Source organism: Nicotiana tabacum, chromosome 19 (genome assembly GCF_000715075.1).
Source record: "Nicotiana tabacum cultivar K326 chromosome 19, ASM71507v2, whole genome shotgun sequence".
NCBI lineage: Eukaryota > Viridiplantae > Streptophyta > Magnoliopsida > Solanales > Solanaceae > Nicotiana > Nicotiana tabacum.
The window spans coordinates 74,748,711-74,755,337 of record NC_134098.1 but is presented as its reverse complement, the minus strand read 5'-3'; positions in this window follow the sequence as shown (position 1 = coordinate 74,755,337).

The following is a 6,627-nucleotide window of genomic DNA, read 5'->3' as shown; positions in this document are numbered from 1 at the left end:
CCGGAAGTCCCGGGACAACTTCGAAGGCGTGGGCTATACCACATAAAAATATGGGAATCGGGTGGAATTCTAGTTTTTTGGCCCAAAAACGCAAAAAATGAGGAACGATCATGGCGGGGCGGTGACTATGGTGCCTTAGATCGTATTTGATGGCCCGGAAAAATTTTAGGCCATCGGGGTCCGGGGTTCCCGGGACCACTTGAAAGGCGTGGGCTATAGCACACAAAAATATGGTAATCGGGCGGAATTCTAGTTTTTTAGCCAAAAAACTCAAAAAATGAGGAACGATCATGGCGGGGCAGTGACTATGGTTCCTTAGGTCGTATTTGATGGCTTGGAAAAATTTTAGGCGATCCGAGCCCGGATGGCCCGGCCCACTCGGAAGGCATGTGCTATAGCACACGAAAATATGGGAATCGGGTGGAATTCTAGCATTTTTGTCGCAAAATGCAAAAAATGAGGAACTGTCATGGCGAGGCGGTGACTATGGTTCCTTGGGTCGTATTTGATGGCCCGGAAAAATTTTAGGCGATCGGGGTCCGGGGGTCCCGGGACCACTAGGAAGGCGTGGGCTATAACACACGAAAATATGGGAATTGGGCGGAATTCTAGTTTTTTGGCCAAAAAATTCAAAGAATGTGGAATGATCATGGCGGGGCGGTGATTATGGTTCTTTAGGTCGTATTTGATGGCCCGAAAAATTTTTAGGCGATCCGAGTCTGGGAGGTCTGACCCACTCGGAAGGCGTGGGCTATATAGCACACGAAAATATGGGAATCAGGCGGAATTCTAGTTTTTTGGCCGTAAAATGCAAAAAATGAAGACCGATCATGGCGGGGCAGTGACTATGGTTCCTTAGGTCGGATTTGATGGCCCGAAAAAATTTTAGGTGATCGGGGTCTGGGGTCCTGGGACCACTTGGAAGGCGTGGGCTATAGCACACAAAAATATGGGAATCGGGCGGAATTCTAGTTTTTTTACCATAAAACGCAAAAACACGAGGAACGGCCATGTCAGGACAGTGACTATGGTTCTTTAGGTCATATTTGATGGCCCGGAAAAATTTTAGGCGATCCGAGTCTGGGGGGCCCGACACACTTGGAAGGCGTGGGCTATAGCACACGAAAATATGGGAATAAGGCGGCATTCTAGTTTTTTTGTAGTAAAATGCACAAAATGAGGAACGATCATGGCGGGGTGGTGACTATGGTTCCTTTGATCGTATTTGATGGCTCGGAAAAATTTTAGGCAATCGGGGTTCGGGGTTCCCGGGACCACTTGAAAGGCGTGGGCTATAGCATACGAAAATATGAGAATCGGGCGGAATTCTAGTTTTTTGGCAGTAAAATGCAAACAATGAGGAAAGGTCATGGTGGGGTGGTGACTATGGTTCCTTAGATCATATTTGATCGCCCGAAAAAAATTTAGGCGATCCGGCTCCGGGGGTCCCGGGACCACTCGGAAGGCGTGGGCTATTAGCACACGAAAATATGGGAATCGCGCGGAATTCTAGCTGTTTGGCCAAAAAATGCAAAAAATGAGGAACGATCATGGCGGGGCGGTTACTATGGTTCCTTAAGTCGTATTTGATGGCCCGAAAAAATTTTAGGCGATCGGGGTCCGGGGGTCCCGGGACCAATTGGAAGGCGTGGGCTATACCACACAAAAATATGGGAATCTGGTGGAATTCTAGGTTTTTGGCCGAAAAATGCAAAACATGAGGAACGATCATGGCGAAGTGGTCACTATGGTTCCTTAGGTCCTATTTGATGGCCCCAAAAAGTTTTAGGCAATTCGAGTCAGGGGGGCCCGGTCCACTCGGAAGGCGTGGGCAATAGCACACAAAATATGGTAATCGGGCGGAATTCTAGTTTTTTAGCTGAAAAACGCAAAAATTGAGGAACGATCATGGCGGGGCAGTGACTATGGTTCCTTAGGTCTTATTTGATCGCCCGGAAAATTTTTAGGCGATCGAGGTCCAGGGTTCCAGGGACCACTTGGAAGGGGTGGGAATATCACACGAAAATATGGGAATCAGGCGGAATTCTTTTTTTTTTGGCCGAAAAATGCAAAAAATGAGGAACGATCATGGCGGGAAAGTGACTATGGTTCCCTAGGTCTTATTTGATGGCCCGAAAAAAATTTAGGTGATCCGAGTCCGGGGGGGCCGACACACTTGGAAGGCGTGGGCACACACGAAAATATGGGAATGAGGCGGCATTCTAGTTTTTTGTAGTAAAATGCAAAAAAAGTGGAACGATCATGGCGGGGCGGTCACTCTGGTTCCTTAGGTCATATTTGATGGGCTGGAAAAATTTTAGGCGATCGGGGTCCTGGAGTCCCGGATCCACTTGGAAGGCATGGGCTATAGCATATGAAAATATGGGAATCGGGCGGAATTCTAGTTTTTTGGCCGTATAATGCAAAAAATGAGGAAAGGTGATTGTGGGGCGGTGACTATGGTTCCTTAGGTCATATTTGATGGCCTGAAATAAATTTAGGCGATCCGGCTTCGGGGGTCCCGGGTCCACTCGGAAGGCGTGGGCTATTAGCACACGAAAATATGGGAATCGCGCGGAATTCTAGTTGTTTGGCCGAAAAACGCAAAAAATGAGGAACGATCATGACGGGGCAGTTACTATGGTTCCTTAGGTCGTATTTGATGGCCGGAAAAATTTTAGGCGATCGGGGTCCGGAAGTCCCGGGACAACTTCGAAAGCGTGGGCTATACCACACAAAAATATGGGAATCGGGTGGAATTCTAGTTTTTTGGCTGAAAAATGCAAAACACGAGGAAAGATCATGGCGAGGCGGTGACTATGGTTCCTTAGGTCCTATTTGATGGCCCAAAAAAGTTTTAGGTGATCCGAGTCCGGGGGGCCCGGTCCACTCGGAAGGTGTGGGCAATAGCACACAAAATATGGTAATCGGGCGGAATTCTAGTCCGGGGGGCCTGGGACCACTCGAAAGGCGTGGGCTATAGCACATGAAAATATGGGAGTCGCGCGGAATTCTAGTTTTTTGGCCCAAAAATGCAAAAAAATGAGGAATGATCATGGCGGGGCGGTGACTATGGTGCCTTAGATCGTATTTGATGGCTCGGAAAAATTTTAGGCGATCAGGGTCCGGGGTTCCCGGGACCACTTGAAAGGCGTGGGCTATAGCACACGAAATATAGGAATCGCACGGAATTCTAGTTGTTTGGCTGAAAAACGCAAAAAATGAGGAACGATCATGGCGGGGAAGTGACTATGGTTCCTTAGGTCGTATTTAATCGCCCGGAAAAATGTTTAGGCGATCGGGGTCTGGGGTTCCATGGGCCACTTGGAAGGCGTGGGTATAGCACACGAAAATATGGGAATTAGGCGGAATTATAGTTTTTTGGCTGAAAAATGCAAAAACTGAGGAATGATCATGTTGGGAAAGTGACTATGGTTCCTTAGGTCTTATTTTATGGCCCGAAACCTTTTTAGGTGATATGAGTCCGGGGGTCCCGGCCCACTCGGAAGGCGTGGGTATAGAGCACGAAAATATGGGAATCGGGTGGAATTCTAGGTTTTTGGCCAAAAAATGCAAAAAATGAGGAACGATCATGGCAGGGCAGTGACTTTAGTTCCTTAGGTCGTATTTGATTGCCCGGAAAAATTTTAGGCGATCGGGGTCCGGGGGCCTGGGACCACTCCTAAGGCGTGGGCTATAGCACACGAAAATATGGGAATCGCGCGGAATTCTAGTTTTTTGGCCCAAAAACGCAAAAAATGAGGAACGATCATGGCGGGGCGGTGAATATGGTGCCTTAGATCGTATTTTATGGCCTAGAAAAGTTTTAGGCGATCGGGGTCCGGGGTTCCCGGGACCACTTGGAAGGCGTGGGTATAGCATACGAAAATATGGGAATCGGGCAGAATTCTAGTTTTTTGGCCGGAAATTGCAATAAGTGAGGAACGATCATGGCGGGGTGGTGACTATGGTTCCTTAGGTCGTATTTAATGGCCCGGACAAATTTTAGGCGATCCGGCTCCGGGGGGTCCCGGGACCACTCAGAAGGCGTGGGCTACAGCACACGAAAATATGGGAATCGTGCGAAATTCTAGTTTTTTGTCACAAAAATGCAAAAAATGAGGAACGATCATGGCGGGGCGGTGATTATGGTGCCTTAGATCGTATTTGATGGCCCGGAAAAATTTTAGGCGATCGGGGTCCGGGGTTCCCGGGACCACTTGAAAGGCGTGGGCTATATCATACGAAAATATGGGAATCGGGTGGAATTCTAGTTTTTTGGCCGGAAATCGCAATAAGTGAGGAACGATCATGGCGGGGCGGTGAATATGGTTCCTTAGGTCGTATTTAATGGCCCGAAAAAATTTTAGGCGAGCTGGCTCCGGGAGTCCCGGGACCACTCGGAAGGTGTGGGCTATAGCACACGATAATATGGGAATCGGGCGGAATTTTAGGTTTTTGGCTGAAAAATGCAAAAAATGAGGAACGATCATGGCGGGGCGGTGACTTTGGTTCCTTAGTTCATATTTGATTTCCCGAAAAAATTTTAGGCGATCGGGGTCCGGGGGGCCTGGGACCACTCGAAAGGCGTGGGCTATAGCATATGAAAATATGGGAGTCGCGCGGAATTCTAGTTTTTTGGCCCAAAAATGCAAAAAATGAGGAATGATCATGGCGGGGCGGTGACTATGGTGCCTTAGATCGTATTTGATGGCTCGGAAAAATTTTAGGCGATCGGGGTCCGGGGTTCCCGGGACCACTTGAAAGGCGTGGGCTATAGCACACGAAATATAGGAATCGCACGGAATTCTAGTTGTTTGGCTGAAAAACGCAAAAAATGAGGAACGATCATTGCGGGGCAGTGACTATGGTTCATTAGGTCGTATTTGATCGCTCGGAAAATTTTTTAGGCAATCGGTGTCTGGGGTTCCCAGGACCACTTGGAAGGTGTGGGTATAGCACACGAAAATATGGGAATTAGGCGGAATTCTTGTTTTTTGGCCGAAAAATGCGAAAAATGAGGAACGATCATGGCGGGGCGGTAATTTTGGTTCCTTAGGTCGTATTTGATCGACCGGAAAATTTTTAGGCGATTGGGGTCCGGGGTTCCCGGGACCACTTGAAAGGCGTGGGCTATAGCATACGAAAATATGAAAATCGGGCGGAATTCTAGTTTTTTGGCCGGAAATCGCAATACATGAGGAACGATCATGGTGGGGTGGTGACTATGGTTCCTTAGGTCGTATTTAATGGCGCGGAAAAATTTTAGGCGATCCGGCTCCGGGGGTCCCGGGACCATTCGGAAGGCGTGGGCTATAGCACACGAAAATATGGGAATCGCGCGGAATTCTAGTTTTTTGCCCCAAAAATGCAAAAAATGAGGAACGATCATGGCGGGGCGGTGACTATGGTTCCTTAGGTCGTATTTAATGGCCCGAAAAAATTTTAAGCAATCCGGCTCCGGGGGTCCCGGAACCACTCGAAAGGCGTGAGCTACAGCACACGAAAATATGGGAATCACGCGGAATTCTAGTTTTTTGTCCCAAAAATGCAAAAAATGAGGAACGATCATGGCGGGGCGGTGACTATGGTGCCTTAGATCGTATTTGATGGGCCGGAAAAATTTTAGGCGATCGGGGTCCGGGGTTCCCGGGACCACTTGAAAGGCGTGGGCTATATCATACGAAAATATGGGAATCGGGTGGAATTCTAGTTTTTTAGCCGGAAATCGCAATAAGAGAGGAACGATCATGGTGGGGTGGTGACTATGGTTCCTTAGGTCGTATTTAATGGCCCGGAAAAATTTTAGGCGAGCCAGCTCCGGGAGTCCCGGGACCACTCGGAAGGCGTGGGCTATATCACACGAAAATATGGGAATCGGGCGGAGTTTTAGGTTTTTGGCCGAAAAACGCAAAAAATGAGGAACGATCATGGCGGGGCGGTGACTTTGGTTCCTTAGTTCATATTTGATTTCCCGGAAAAATTTTAGGCGATCGGGGTCCGGGGGCCCTGGGACCACTCGAAAGGCGTGGGCTATAGCACACGAAAATATGGGAGGTGCGCGGAATTCTAGTTTTTTGGCCCAAAAATGCAAAAATGAGGAATGATCATGGCGGGGCGGTGACTATGGTGCCTTAGATCGTATTTGATGGCTCGAAAAAATTTTAGGCGATCGGGGTCCGGGGTTCCCGGGACCACTTGAAAGGCGTGGGCTATAGCACACGAAATATGGGAATCGCACGGAATTCTAGTTGTTTGGCCGAAAAATGCAAAAAATGAGGAACGATCATTGCGGGGCAGTGACTACGGTTCATTAGGTCGTATTTGATCGCCCGAAAAATTTTTTAGGCGATCGGGGTCCGGGGTTCCTTGGACCACTTGGAAGGTGTGGGTATAGAGCACGAAAATATGGGAATTAGGCGGAATTCTTGTTTTTTGGCCGAAAAATACAAAAAATGTGGAACGATCATGGCGGGGCGGTGATTTTGGTTCCTTAGGTCGTATTTGATCGACCGGAAAAATTTTAGGCGATCAGGGTCCAGGGGGCCTGGGACCACTCGGAAGGCGTGGGCTATAGCACACGAAAATATGGGAATCGCGCGGAATTCTAGTTTTTTGGCCCAAAAA